We start from the raw sequence: 15,883 nt of genomic DNA, 5'->3' as shown, positions 1-15,883 counted from the left end.
GACAAATTATCATCTACAGCCAGATATTTTAGCTTCTGAAGGGGAAAAATAAAAAAGGGGAAACATATGTGAAAGTTTCAGCTCTGAATCAATAAAATACTCTGTGTCTGTAAAAGTTGTTGTCCAAGAACCTCAACCAGACTGTCTGAGAGACCACTTCTCTATCCTCATTTAAACCGCACATTCTCATGTGTTTGCTATTTCCTTAGCTCAAAGTCTGCTGCACATTTCTTTGGTGCAAAGTGTAAATGACAGTTGGCATTGCTAGAATTCATCTGTGGAGTGAGAAAGTTCTGTTTTAAGAAACTGTTTGCCTCTCTGTTCTGTTTGTTCATTAAAAGAATTGCTCTTTAAGTGTTTGGTAGTTTTAGAGTCTCACGTCACATTTACACATGTTGACTCTCCTTGGATTGGCCCAGTTTTGACTTTTCCAGTTTCCCTCAGTAACAACATGCTGGTACCCAAATTAATATTCACCCTACTATTGAAAAGGCTTTTAAACCCTCCTAGATTTCATTGAGTTACTGGCATCATGGGGCTGGGGTGCAATGTGGCATGATCAGGGTGTATTGAGACCTAGCCAAAATACTCCTGAAAACTTAACTGGCAGATTGATATCTATTCACTGTCGATTTTAAGACCTGCTTCTTTTTTTATGAAGGATATCTTTTCCTAAAGAGAGCGAGGGTAAAAAAAAAAAAAATGAAAGAAATTGTGCAGGTTCTTGGTCAGAAAATTCCTTTTGTTTTAAAATCTTTTATGTGACACTATAGGGTGTGGTTTAATAACATTATATACTATTGTCGGTAGCTTTTGGTAAATGAACATGAGAAAAGATTACTATTATTCGCCTTTATTTACATAACGCCGATTTTGTTACAAAGTGAATGTTTACATCATTCTGATCATGCACTGCTCCAGTGGACCTTACAGTCTAAAGTCTCTTTTACACGACACACACACATTAGGGTTAATCTCATCAGGAGCCAATGAACCTTCCTTTGTATTTTTTGTGTTGGAAGAACCTGGAGAAATTTGCGCAAAATGTAAAATTCCTTGCAGATGACGGCCAGGTTGAAATCAAAATATGAACACACTGTCATTGAAAAGAATAAGTTGATTAAAAAGATTTCCTCAAAATGTAATTTTTTGTGGTTTTTTTTTTTTACTATGGGGGTTGTGCTTTGTCAGCTCATACCCCCACTATTACAGTTACTTAAAAGTAGCCTGACACAATGACATCTGCATCCTTTTAATGATGTCAACACCTTCTGGTTCTTATATGAGGAATACACACCATCTGTACTCATGTCTGGCTTCCGCTTGAAAGATTAGAGAATGTGGCAACTAGTGATATGCACTACGAGTTTCCCCTCGACCGAATACGCTGCCTCCCAACCAGAACCTGGCCAGGCCCGTTCCGTTCCCTCTATTTATGGACTCGCGCCCGCCATGCCCTGTGGAGACGTCACAAAGTGGGCGGAAGAGGCACAAGTCTATAAATTCGGGGAACGGATGCCGGCAGTGTGAGGTCGTGCGTGGCAGGCCCGGACTGGCAATCTGTGGGTTCTGCCAAATGCCATAGGGTCTGCTATAAGGTGCCATAGAAAGTCAGTATTTAGTGGGCTGGTTGGGCCATTTGGACCTCTGTGTGGGTTGATTGGGCCTCTGTGTACCTGAAATGCCAGGGCCTATTTTATTCTCAGTCCAGTCCTGGTGCGTTGGGTGAGCGAAATGGAGCGATGGACCCAAAACCATCTGAAGATTTTTTGTACTAGACGGCCCCAAACCATCTGCGGATTTTGGGCCAGCCCACAACTGGCTGCTGATTCCAAGAGGATTAGAGGTGTGTTGGGGATTAATATTTTTATTGCCCAAGGTTTCAAGTTTATAAAAAATTCAAGTTACAAAATAGGCCGCCATAACTTTCTTTTTATTTAATTTAACCTTTCTATTTATCAGACTTTGCCCAGCTTTGCATTCTAGTTGTCCGTTTATGAAGATATTCAAGGGAAATCTCAACCCACTTGGGAGGGCCGATTTATCAAAATGTGAGTTTAGATCTTAATCAATAAGAACTAACCCGGATTCTATTCATTCCTATGGGATTTTTAGTATTGTATTTATCAATGGTCGAAAGTTAAGGTGGCCATAGACTAACAACTATGGTTTTTCTCGGAAAAGATCTTTCCAAGAAAGATCATTCATTTCAATACACACATGTAGAGCTGAATCATCAGATATATAGGTAGAAACAATAGAATTCTACCTGTATCGGATGATTTACATGCACTGAATATTGTACAAAAACATTTTTTTGTACAATAATATCTGTGTGTCTATGGCTTCCTTTAGAACTTACCATTTGATAAATATAGTTCTAAAAATCCTATAGGCATTAATAGAACATGAGTGAGTGCTTATTTATTAAGCTCTTAACTCACATTTGGATAAATTTACCCGTTAGTCTTCTGTAGTTCTTTTCAGAGGTGCAGCTGGTTTGCAGGGTGTCCACAGACAAACTTTGTGGGAAGCCTTTAATTTGTTTTATAGCGTGTGAATAGCGCCACTTACAATACAGAACTGGAGATAACAAAACCTTTTTATCCTGCTACAGAATATCCAAATGATTTTGTGGATTTCTGTGGCTTTCTGCAAACATTTTTTTTATTGTTGCTTTTAGGTGATGTATTATTTTTTATTGAATGGCAGTTCATTTAAAAGACAATCTTAATGAATAACTACTGGTGGTTAATTTGAACCATTTATTTTATGAACGGTCTCCCATGGAATCCTAATGGAATGCTTTTTATGCTTCCTGTCTTCTGGAAGGAGATAACACACTCTGTTTTACATAGCATTCACAATACATTATTTATTAGCTGAGACACTGAGATGATCTGATTCTGCACTTGCCTTTTCCCTGAGTCTCAGCATTTCATATTCTCATTATTATTTGCATTTCTTTTTGGCATTTTTCTGTCTTATCTGATTAATTATTTAGAACTAGTCAGATTTACAGCATTGTTATGGTTAAAACATTTTTTTTTTTTCAGATTATTTTCCTTCTAACACCTACAGCTGCAATTCTTTGGCACTTTTCCCTTTTGTCTTGTGTGGGCAGAAGATTTGCCTGACAGAAAATTCAGAACATGTTGGGTGTCCACATCTGAAAATTAACATGCGACTGCACAAAATAACACTGGTTGCATTTGTATTTTTAAATCTTAAAAGTTAATTGGATGGTTCTATGTCTCTCTTCCTGTTGGTTGTAACTTTGGATCACGTTCAAGTATAATGTTAAAGTAACAATATAAACCTTAAAGGGTAAGCAAAACTTTTTGCTGTTGCTATAGCATAGCAATGCTTTGTTGGTTCCCATTGCAAATCTGATTTCCAGACCTCTACATTGTCCCACTTCAACCATGTCTTCAGGTCTCCTATGGAGCCCTCCTCCTTACCTGGGCTGAAGTAGGGTTGCCACCTATTGATTTTTGCAAAAATCAAACAAGGGGACGGGATGATGGTATAGGGGGTGGAGCAGTGACATGGAGGGTGGGGTTATGACATTTTGGTTGCTCATATGGGTGTTCCTTTGACATCAGAGATGGATGTTAGCCAGATAAATGTCCGGGTTATAGCCTTTTGACAGTTGGGACGAACACCCCTAAGAAAAGTTGAACTGTTTGCCTCAAAACCCAACAGGTCCATGTATAGCAAGCTGCCCTAGGAGGCAGGGTACCAGTGCAAATACACAGGGTGTGAAAGTTTGTGCAATATTACAAATTACTCTTACAGATTAATGGGCAGTTTTTAATATATTGGCCTTGCCTTATTCTGAGCATAATCTGCCGTTTGTATCCTTATGAAATGTTGGCCAAATAGGTGACATCTGCCTCCTTTACACTTAGTTAGTGGTTTCCAAAATTTGTGGCTGGCCGTGTAATGGGGGCTTGCGGAAATGGTAGGAGAGCCTCAACATCTACGGGTGAGAATTGAGGAGAATTACTATTTGCACCCCTAGATATATCTGAAGGTCGATCTTTAAGGTCCGTTAGGTTGAGACTTGGGATGAAAGTTATTTGATCTTCTAGATATTCTTGAAACTATGGCTGTAACACATTAGTGTTTTTTTCTATATCTGTAATTTTATGAGCTAAAGGGGACCCTTTGCAAAGGTTGAACCTCAAAGTGGGTGTTGAACCGGAAAAGTCCAACAACACCAGCATTCTTCTGGTTTGTTTTTTTTTTTTTTTTTACTGGATGGTAAATTTGGATCGTTTGTGTTCCATTTATTGTTGCCAGGAAGCTTTCATGGCAGGAGAAATGTATCTTATGCTTTTATAACTCTTGACACAGATTCCATTCAATCCCGCAAAATTGTATTGAAAAATGAATTTTAAAGAAAACAGGATTTGCATAATTGAGACTTAACGTTTATCAGCCCAACAGCATTAAAAGATCTAGTCTACAGACATGTTGCCAAACAAACAGGGACAAAATAAGATGTAGGATACTTTTAATATTTCTTGGTGTGTCCGACAAACAGATGTGCAGTGGACGCATTTGGTCAATCATGGACACAGTATGCCTGTACTTAGACTAATGTGGTCCTTGCTAACTGTATAATATGAATAATTGGATATTTATCGGTACAGGGAAATACACTCCGTGTATTCCCAGTAAAAGCAATTATATTTCAAGCATTGTACCAAGTTAAACCTAACCCCTTTTTGGGGGGTAGGGGACGTAGGGGGAAATGTTCTGTGCACAAATAGGTGGGACCTAGTGCAGCTTCTATTAATGTGTTTAACTGATGTATCTGAATGTGCCAAAGGAAGCTGGATCAGTTAACTGAGCATCTGCCTTGTTTTATTCTCTAGAGTCGGTAATGGTCTTTTGCACAGACGAGTGAGATGCAAAGACGGATCAGTGATTATCAAAGAGAACATCATCCATTAACATCTTCTGATAGCAGGTATGGCAGTTTAATTCATTACACAAATAAGAAGTATCTAGAGTCCTTTGTTGATGGATAAATCTATTCATTCCTGTAAAGGAACATTGTAAAGTTCCTTTACTAGCATAAATGCTAAATGGGGCCAGTCCAGTTGCCTATAGTTAATAATCGGCAAGTAGATTTAATCAGCCTTATACAACTGAAACTGGGATCGAACACCAATCGTTGGCTTTGGATAATGATACTGCTGCACTTAATATCACTTATTTTAGTAAATGACGGCTGATATCTTTTTATCTATTGATTCGTTTTCTTGTTGAGCCCTAATTGCTTCATTTTTCTCTGAAATTGTCTAAAATTTCTATCATACAAATAGTAAAGATGGCGTGGGTGGTGTTATTTTAAAGCAGTTGTGCTTCCCCAGTCAAAATAGCATGACTGCACACTCTCTTTTTGGTTTAGATATCTGTTGAGTAAATGTCCTACATCAGAAACACATCAGAGTTCTCATTGGTCATTTTTCAGTATGTAAACTGTGGTATAGCTAGAATGCTACAGGTTGATTTCACTTATATTTTGCTTTCTTGTGCAAAACGATTATCTGTCCTGCTGCCCCCAGCTGTAGAACTATAATGTGATCCCCTAAAATGTAATTCTGCGTCATAATGGTGGTGCACTAGTTCTAGGTCACATTTGGAAACTACAGTTATTCTCTAAAGTGTTTCCTCTCAAATTTAATTTCTTTATAGGAGAACTAAAGCTTAGCTAAAGAAGCAGGCTAGAAATGTTGTACATTATGTTTTGGCTTCTGTACCAGCCCAAGGCAACACACCCCTTTAGCAGGGAAGATTTGTGTCTCCAAAGATGCCCCGGTAGCTTCCCATCTTCTTTTCTGCTGATTCACTGCACATGCTCTGTGCTGCTGTCACTTACTGAGCTTAGGGACCCACTCACAATATACAGTACACATAAATTAGAAATGTCACAATATAAGACTGATTAGTAATTAATACAGATAATTACTACATGGCAGCACAGAAACCAGTGCAACTAGCATCAGAATTGCAACTAGCATCAGAATTTAATAATCAGCCCTGTAGCATCAGCTTATATTACAGGCCAACCTCATTTTCTACTTGATAATTTGCAACAACCCCTAAACTCAGCTTCTTAACAGCTGCTCAGAGCCCACTGAGCATGTGAGTGTCACAGACACTTTCCAAGATGGTGACTCCTTGTGACTAATTCGATCCTGGATCATTGCTGCTATTGAGAAGCTGAAACTTTAGACTGGTACAATAAGTTCAGTATATAAAATATGGTATTTTTAGCCATGTTCATTTTTAGGATTTAGTTCTCCTTTAAGTGGTAACTGTTGGCTCTCACACAGAATTAATTTTGGAAACCAAAGAGTAACATTAGGGCTAAATGTATGGTTCACATTGCACGGGCACACTTCCATGGAGGTTCTGGGTTCTTTCTCGGTAGAAAGCACCACTTGTGTTTTGAGAAACGACAAAGGCATAGTTTATTTGCTTAGGACATTTCTTTTTTCATCTTTGTCAACATTTCAGACGTTAAATTAATGCTTGTCATTAATCTGCATTTGTCTCTTGTTGAACCAGAGCTGCTTCATATGCTATAAAAAAAAAAATCAAAGCCATTAACAGGAGGCAGATTTAAACTATGCTTGCATTTAAGGCCTGATTGGTAAAACACCCAATCTTTGCATTCCATTTAAAGCCAAAATCTGTTTTATACAACCGCCAGAGTAACGATTTATATAGATCATATCCGTGTGATAGTTTTACTAGAAAAGTATTGCTGCTTTGCAGATATACAGAGCAGAAAAATCCTGTTGATTTTGGAAAGGCGAAGCTGCGCTCCTGCTGCCTTTCTTAATAAAATGTTTGTTCTGTTACCCATACCCCATCCAGCATTTCCAACTCACACAGGCCACATTTAATAATATTGAACTTTCCATGCTCCTTTCTATTCAAGTCAAAATGAAGGTGTTTTAACATATTACCGATGTGGATTGTAAGTTTTAATAGCAATTTTATGGTTGACTTGAGATCTGATATTAAGAAACTGCCTCATAATATGTAAGTGCTCAGATTGATTAAAATAAGCATAGAAGTCATTCTGCTAGTGCTGGCAATACAGTTTTCATTTTACAGATTACTGTTTTTTTCTTTTTTCTTTTACAGTTTATAACTACTACTCTGCATTTATGAAAATTTTAACTGGATTTTTTATTAATTAAAGCTATATGTTATTTATTGATTTTTGTATATAACGACCTTGTTTTATTCATACATGGGGAGTGCTTTGTAATAGTTCCTAAGTTTTATGAACTTTATTTTATCAGAAATCATGAGGTGTGGGAATATGTTTTTTTTTTTTAAAGCATTTTATTGGCTTATTATTTGTATAGATTGCAGGTGAGGATTCTTCTTCTGACTGTATATTATTATTATTTTCTTTTTAATGGCTCTTGCAGTCTTGCTGGTCATGGACACTTAAAGTGACGTGTTAACCAAATAATCCTCATGATTAGATATTTATTTATAATGGATATGCTTTGATCCCCTAGATAGAGCGATTTGCTGCCATTTTGTACAAGAATGCCAAAATATAAAATATTGGTCAGTATGTGTGCATATAACAGCATCCTATCTCCGATTGGAGCTGCAAAAATCTGGTACTCTGGATATCTCTGGATGGCGCAATGATTATCATAGGGTCCCCGGGAGTAGAAAAATAGTGCCCTGAACATTTTGAAAACATTAATAGTTCTAGTCCCTAATCTCTTCACAGCGAAAGGGGTGTAAAATGTAGACATTTTGATGAAAAGCACTTTATTTTTATAAATTTTGCTCCCTGCCCTGCACTTTCTAGAACAGCTGCAGGTCTTTAAGCTCAAAAATGGAGTGCAAAGAACTGTCTGCTCCTTAAAAACAGCTTGCATTTGGCAATGCTGTATTCATGAAGGCCAGGCTTGTGGGGGCACACTATCCACTAGCACAGGGGTGCCCAAAAGGTAGATTGGGATCTACCAGTAGACCATTAACTAGTGATCAGTAGATTTCAAGGAACTGTCAACAAACCGCTCAACTAAATAACCCTCCTTTTTCATGCTTTTTATTCAGATTATGTTAAGGTTACATAAAAAATGGAGGTTTAAATATATCAATATTTAATTAATATTTTGCACAAAACAGAATGCTAACTGTGATATTACGGATGCAGATCTTAATAGGACAACATCAGTAAAAGTAGACCTCGCATTAGTAATCTATGGGCACTCCTGCACTAGCAGCTCCTAATTAGGGAGGTCCCTAAATTGGGCAGCACCAACGCTGTTCTTTGCACCAGATTTCCTGCAAGACCATTATGATGGATCACTACCCATAATGCTCCAGCACATGTGGCAGGGGAAGAATTCAGTAACTGCTAGCATATATCCTTATTATTGCATTTTGTATTTGCTGTACAATGTACAAGAATCAATGGAACACACAGGTGCTCACAATTTTGGATCTTGGAGGATATTCTTGGGGCTCTTAAATTTAAAAGGAAGGACATTTCAATAAAATAATCTAGAGATTAAAAAGTGAGAGGGGTGGATTTATGTAGGTTTGGGTTTTTTCTTGTTCTTTGATCAGGTTTATATCTTTTCAAGATTCGTGAGAATCATAGAAAACTGGCACATATCCCAGGCTGAAAGATCAGGGAGTAGTTCAGGGTTAAGTTTTACAGTTTTTATTCTTCAGAAAGGGCGTATAATTAAAATATTTGTTGGAAGGATATCGTTTAATACAAAAGAGGGTGTGTTGTGTATTATATTAAGCTCTTGCAGGCAATACTGTGGATCATTTAGGCAGTAATCTCAGCTGTTTATGACATAGAGGCTGTAACTCCAGCCATGTGAACTGGTAGAAAGGAAGACCAGTCTAAATCCATGTTGAATTTATAAGTCGAGAACCAAAAATGAGGCCCCATGATCCCTTTTGATTATGTTATGTCCAACAATAGAAAAGAGCTTTTAAAATGATACGCACAGCTTTTTCTTTGCCGAATTTTTGGTTGCAAGCACAGTAAATAGAATTTTTTTTTTCTTTTGTTACTATAAATGTGAATAAAAATCCTGATTATATGTTGGCATAAAGTTCTGCATGGACATTATGGTGCCACAATCATGTCGGGTTATAGCCTTTTGTCTGGAGCAGAAATACCGAATTCTAATCACATGCAGCTCCTTTATTTACTGACCCAGAAAGCAAAATATGACTCACACATTCTTCAGCGCATGGGGTTTCTTTGTCTTCATTGTTAATTGTTCTGTACTTCGAGGAGACCTACCAGAAATAAGCATGTAACCCAGTGGTGTCTGGCAGAAGAGAACTGTTCCCATAGAATTGTATTTGCTTCTCTGCCATTTCTAAAGAAGGGATGTCACGTGACTCTCTACCAACTGCTTTTATGCAGGACTGTGAAACCTTAAGTGTTGCTTCTTATATTTTTAAAAGGTATTCATTTATTTCTTATAATTTTGTATGTTCCAAGCTTGGTTGTCTTTGGCTGCATGCAGCAGGGCTGGATAGCTCTTTGGGTTCCACACTTCTTTCAGGCAATTTCCTGATTGAGGCAGATTTGGAATGTGGGTGACATCCATCTGTTCCCTGCAGCCAAACAACTCGTGTAAGTTAGTTAATGCATTAAATAATTAAATATATATACATATATATATATATATATATATATATGTGTGTGTGTATATATATATATATATATATATATATATATATATATATATATATATATATATATATATATATATATATATATATATATATATATTTTGTTCACAAGAAGAAGAAAAAGATGGGAGAACTAGACCACGGGTAACCTGTACGTGGATAATTGAATCGTTTATCTTGCCTCTTTGACTTTAAAAGGCTCTTTGTCAACACAGTTGTGCCATGACAAGCATTGTTGTCTTGTATCCATGCAGTCTTAGGGTGGTGTCACACAGGGAGATTAGTTGCCAAGCGACAAATCTTCGATATTGCGGGCGACTACTCTCCCCGAAATGCCTTCCCGCTGGCAAGAATGCAAATTGCCGGCGGGATGGCATACATATCGCTTTGTTTTCCCAATGTCACTCAAACTTTCCTCGTGAGGCAACTTTGGAAAACCAAATCGATCCGTATAACAGCCTGCTGGTGATTCGCATTGTTGTTGGGGGTAAGGCATTACGGGGAGGTTAGTCGCCCACAGTAAAGAAGATTTGTTTTGCCGACTAATCTTCTTATGTGCCACCACCCTTCAAAAACTAAATCTTCATAAAGAAGTGGGCTAGAAATCTTCTACACTAGCTCAAGGTGACTACAGCCATTTAGGCTAGGCCAGATGACACTTAGAATACGGATTCTTCGCAGGTGTTGAACCCACTGCCCCTGCTGCTCCTCCTCTTGTTCTAGAGGTGCAGGGCGGATTTAGGCGTGAAATGCACAATGTTGCTTTTTAATGCCAAAATCCCGAGTGGAAACAATGCTTTGGGGTGTGCGCACAGACCAGGAGCAGAAGCGCAACAGGGCAGTGGCGTCTCCGACTAGGGAGAAACTCTTGGTGCCAGCACTATATGAATAAATTATAATAGTAATAAAAAAACCCCTCAACTAATCTATTTTGATTTTGAATGTTCTGTGATAGTAAGACCAATTTATTCCCTCTCACGATAGAAATTGTAGAATTTGGTGGGCATCAAGGATGAAGAGTTGCTCCCTGAAGATCAGTTTTTAGACGTTGATTGATATCTTCTCATTTCTTAACGAAGAGCCTTCGTTATATCCAGATGGTGGCATTTTGCTCACTTTCTGTATTCGCCAGCCAGCTCATTATGAATACTGAGTAGGCTGTAATTTTTTTTTTCCTACTGGATTTTTTTTTTTTACATTAATGTATGCAAATCAGTTAGGAAAATAGTGTGCTTAATAAAGCTAAATTATCATTAATAAAGCAACAGAGGTATCTGTATGGCAAAGATTACTTCATCAATTAAACTGTATGACCGTTGCTAAAAGTGGGCAAAAACTGGTTTGCAGGGTTGTTAAAATTCACTTCTGCATGGTAGATAATATATCTGTAAGTAGGTAAGTGGCAAGGGCTCATCAGATTTCCACATAAAGGCTTTCTAGGCTTAAAGGGATTGAATTTCATGGGACTGGTAGCTCCAGAAAATATGCTCATTGGAGAAGATCACGTTTCATTGTTAGAATTTGCAAGGTGGTTAAATTGCTGGATAAAGATGCTTCACGCTTAACAAACTGTTCCTAATAGTGCAGTGCAGGTGTGCAAGAGATCTACTTTGCTTTGATCTCCCATCAAATATCCAAACTATCTGGGAATTATATTAAGCGGCAATTTAGGACCACTTTTTTTTTTCCTCTTGAGTGATCCCTGCTTGTCCATTCCAGCTTATTTGTGTTTCATAAGAATGCAAAGTAGCTGTGATTGTCAAAACGCTGTGTGTGTCATGAGCTTAAGTCTGTTGCTGCGGATCTAAGCAGTGACTTGCATCTGTTGCCACCTTTCCTGGAAAAAAATTTCCGGCCTTCCTATATATTTATCTTTTTTTTCCTATTAATAAAATTGGGATCAACCTTAATTTTTACCGGCCAGGCCGGTAAAATATTGGCCAGGTGGCAACCCTACTTGTATAAGGACTTGTTTGCAGCTGCACCCTTCCAAATTAAGGGTAAGTCCACACAGGGCGTTTTGGGGAGATTTGGTCGCCTGGCGACTAATCGCCTCTTTTTTGTGGCGACCAATCTCCCCAAACACCTTCCCTGACTCTAGCATGTGATTAGCGCCGGCGTTTTTTCATTTTAGCCGGTGCAGAGTCAGGGAAGGATTTTGGGGAGATTGGTCGACGCAAAAACGAGGCGATTAGTCACCAGGCGACCAAATCTCCCCAAAACTCCCTGTGTGGCCTGACCCTAAAAGGGCTGGAGTTACTACCTGAACCTGGTTTTTATGTACGTTCTACCCATAGGCGATTCTTGTGTTAAGACCCACACTACCGAAACATAACCAGAATGCACGGGACCTGGGGTTTCCGGGATAATGGATCTTTCCATAATTTTGATCTTCATACCTTTAAATCTGCTAGTCAATCATGTAAACATTAAATAACCCCAATAGGCTGGTTTTGCTTCCAATAAGGATTAATTATATCTTAGTTGGGATCAAGTACAAGCTATTGTTTTATTAATACAGAGAAAAAGGATTTTTGGATACAATGAAGTCTATGGGTGACAGCCTTTCTGTAATTCTGTGCTTTCTGGATAATGGGTTTCTACATAAGGGATCCCACCATCTGTACTTTGTCTTCCAATCACATTTCTGTGGTTTTTATCTGTTATTTCAGTTTTGAAGGTGAATTGCCCTTTAAACTGCTAGTCACAGTTTCCCCAAGAGACCTGCTTATCTTAAATTGCTAGAATTGCTTCTTTGCTTATCTTAAATTGTTACAATTGTACCTAAAAGTGCACCTGGTGGCTGTTCTGGGCTCTCTGCCAAAAGCCAATTAATTTAGAAACGTTGTATCTTTTTCTGGCTGTTCAATGCAGGAAATCAAAAAGAAAGTTGGGACATTTCAGTAACAATCAGGAACTGCGGGTTGAGCTGTCAAAATAGAAAAAAACAGGACAGTTGGGAGGTATGCTACTGGTGCAGTGAGATGTGAAGTGTATGGAAAGTTTGGTAATAATGTATAGTTAATGAATATGAAAGGGACCTTAAATTGTAAGCTTCACAGGGAACTAATGTGAATGTGTGGTAGAAAATGGTGGCATTGTATAAATGAAGGATCATATCATCTGTAGCCCTGTAGTGTGAAATTGCAACTGCCGAGAGTGCAAATGTGAAAGAAGCATAATAGCACAATATTGCTCAATGCCTGTTATTCCACCATTTGTTAAAGGAACAGTAACACCAAGAAATGAAAGTGTTTTAATGTAATGAAAATATCATGTACTGTTGCCCTGCACTGGTAAAACAAAACAAAACAAAAAATCTGTTTCGTTCAGAAACACTACTATAGTTCATAGAAACAAGCTGCTGAGTAGCAATGGCAGAAACTGAAAAAAGACTATATGGCACAGGTTAAATAGTGGATAAAAGATAACACCATTATGTTCTACAGAGTTTATCTGCTGTGTAACCTGAGCCTTTTCTTCTTTGAATGGCTGCCCCCATTACTACACAGCAGCTTATTTATATAAACAATTGTAGTATTTCTGAAGCAAACACACCAGTTTTAGGGCAGAGACAGATGAGGAGATTCGGGGAGATTGTTGCCCAGTGAAGAATTGCCTCTTCTTCAGGCGACTAATCTCCCCAAACTGCCTCCCCGCCAGCTAGAATCGGAATTGCCTGTGAGATGGCACTTGGAGCGCTTAGTTTTCCGAAGTTGCCTCACGAGGAAACTTCGGGCGACTTCGGAAAACGTAGCACTCGGAGTGCCATCCCTCCGGCGATTTACATTCTAGCCGGCGGTAAGGCAGTTTGGGGTGATTAGTTGCCCGAAGACGAGGCGATTTGTCACTAGACTAATCTCCCCGAATCTCCATGTGTGTCTCTGCCCTTACCAGTGCAGGGCAATACTGCATTATATTTTTATTACTTAAAAACACTTTCATTTTTTGATGTTACTGTTGCTTTAACTCTGCCTGTCATATGTGCCTGTTGTCATTACAGCACTTAGTAATTAATATAGTAATTAATAAAGTGAGCTTTCCTTCAAGGCCCATACTCATTCCAGTAATGTTATGGAATTTTACTTTAGTTACTCTTTCAGACATACAGATTTTTGACTCACTCCAAGCTTGTGTTTGAGGTCTCTGGCAGAAGTTTAATGTCTGACCAAAGTTTAGCCAAGGGCATTTGGTCTTGTAGCAGTGATTCTGTTTTTCCTTATGAAGTTAAACAGAAATTGCAGATTGAAAAATTCACTGTATATAGCAGTCATTTCTTAGCCCCGGAGTATAAACATTGTAACTTGAACCTCCTCAGAATTTCCCTTTGTTTTCAGTTCACGTTCCACTTTACTGTCTGCACTTCTTTGTGCTTTTGCAATTTGGATAAAAGTCAAGGTCTACAATGCCAGTGTTTAAATGGGTTGTTCACCTTTAAATTATCTTTTAGTTTAATGTAGAGAGTGATATTCTGATTTTCATTTTTTATTATTTGTGGTTTTGTTATTTAGCTTTTTATTCAGCAGCTCTCCAGTTTGCAATTTCTGCAGTCTATTATTATAAACATGCATTTTTCGGGCGCCAACATATTGCGGTCTAGTTGGTAGGATCCAAATTACCCTAGCAACCATGCATTGCTATTAATAAGAGAAAAGGAGAGGTTCTGAATAGAATTACAAGTAATAAAAATCAGCAATAACCATACATTGGTAGCCTTATTGTGCCTTTGTTTTTAAATAGGTTCAGTGACCCCCATTTGAAAGCTGGAAAAAGTCAGAAAAAGAAAGCAAATAATTCAAAATAAATAAATAAATAAATAAATAAATAAATAAAAGATGAAGGCTATTTGAAAAGTTGCTTAGAAATAGCCATTCTATAAAATACTAAAAGTTAGCTTAAAGGCAAACCACCCCTTTAAAGGAGATGAAAGTTATGCCACGGAATAAGCTATGTGCATTGTTTTAATTAAAGGGAACGGACATGAACACAAATATGTAATATTAAAATTATCTCCTGCGAATCAACTTTCTACACGTAATTGATTAAAAATGGTGTGCCATTTTTTAAATAATCGTGTTGAAGCTCACTATTCCCTTCTCAGCAATGTTCTTTATATTCTCTGTTGGAAGAAGAATTTGAGGTGATTATAACGACCCACCTATAACCACACCTTGGACTATGGTAATAGTAATTAGAAACAGTAGGGCGCACTGTTACCTTTTAAGAATACAAAATGCACCGCTAATAAGAGCTTCAAATTATTTGTGATCATTTTTATTCTTAACAGTTCACCAACATCTTGGAGAGGTTATAAAGTTCATAGGTAGCATGTATGCTAGGCTTAAATATTTGTGCCAACCCTCGCTGTAGTTGATGCCATCATAGAGAAATATTTGGCTGTTTATGGGCAGGAAAATGGCATAATGGTTTACAAGTTCATTTTACCTTTGTAATGACGTTAAATAGTATCTGTCTTTTCCATAGAATTGCTGTTTATGCTCTGCACAGACTGAATAGATCAGCTTGGAGCACAAAAGGCTGGCTCAGTGAGGACAATTTCCATTTGCGTTGGTGTTTCCCTGCATGTGTTAATGTATTCTCCATAAACTTTCTGCAATAATTATTTCCAGACATTTCAGCAGTGGTTGGTTTTATTATTCGCATTCAGATTTACGTGAAGCAGAAGTATTCAGGCTAGGGTTTTTGTAGTTTTTTTTTGATGCTGCTTTTTATGAACATTCATATTATTGGAAGGTTAAATACATACATATTACATCTTGGTTGTGATTTTTAAGGGTAGTTCAACACCCAGAATAATGCTTTATGAGAAGTATATACTTTACTCTTTTTCCAACCCATTTACATCACTGAAAATCACTCTACAAAATAAAAAGTACATAATACATCCAAAATTGAGAAAAAAAAGCCTGGTCTTATTGGATTCCTTTCAACAGCCTTGTGTGAATTAATTTCAACAGTAGACAGACTGCTTCATCTATTTTCTGTATGCACTAGTCAAGGTCTGTGCATAAGCAAGGGGCCCATTTACTTAGCTCGAGTGAAGGAATAGAAGAAAAAATACTTCGAATTTCGAATGGTCTAATATGGCTACTTCGACCATCGAACAGGCTACTTCGACCTTTGACTACGACTTCGAATC

At 37.8% G+C, this 15,883-nt stretch overlaps 1 protein-coding gene across 6 annotated transcripts in view; it reads left to right on the top strand.

The window, feature by feature from the left end:
• The window catches only part of sipa1l1.L (signal induced proliferation associated 1 like 1 L homeolog), a 155,703-nt gene that overhangs the window by 48,739 nt on the left and 91,081 nt on the right, over positions 1 to 15,883 (top strand). For 5 of the 6 annotated variants that reach the window (XM_018231087.2, XM_018231086.2, XM_018231081.2 and 2 more), the window contains exon 2: positions 4,884 to 4,978. The exons of the other annotated variant lie outside the window; for it this stretch is intronic. The gene's annotated coding sequence lies outside the window, so the exon portion shown is untranslated. The remainder of the gene's footprint in view (positions 1 to 4,883; positions 4,979 to 15,883) is intronic. 6 annotated transcript variants of the gene reach the window in all.

This window comes from Xenopus laevis, chromosome 8L (genome assembly GCF_017654675.1).
Source record: "Xenopus laevis strain J_2021 chromosome 8L, Xenopus_laevis_v10.1, whole genome shotgun sequence".
Classification (NCBI taxonomy): Eukaryota; Metazoa; Chordata; class Amphibia; order Anura; family Pipidae; genus Xenopus; species Xenopus laevis.
Note: the sequence above shows the minus strand (reverse complement) of the source record. Positions and strands in the feature narration are given on the sequence as shown.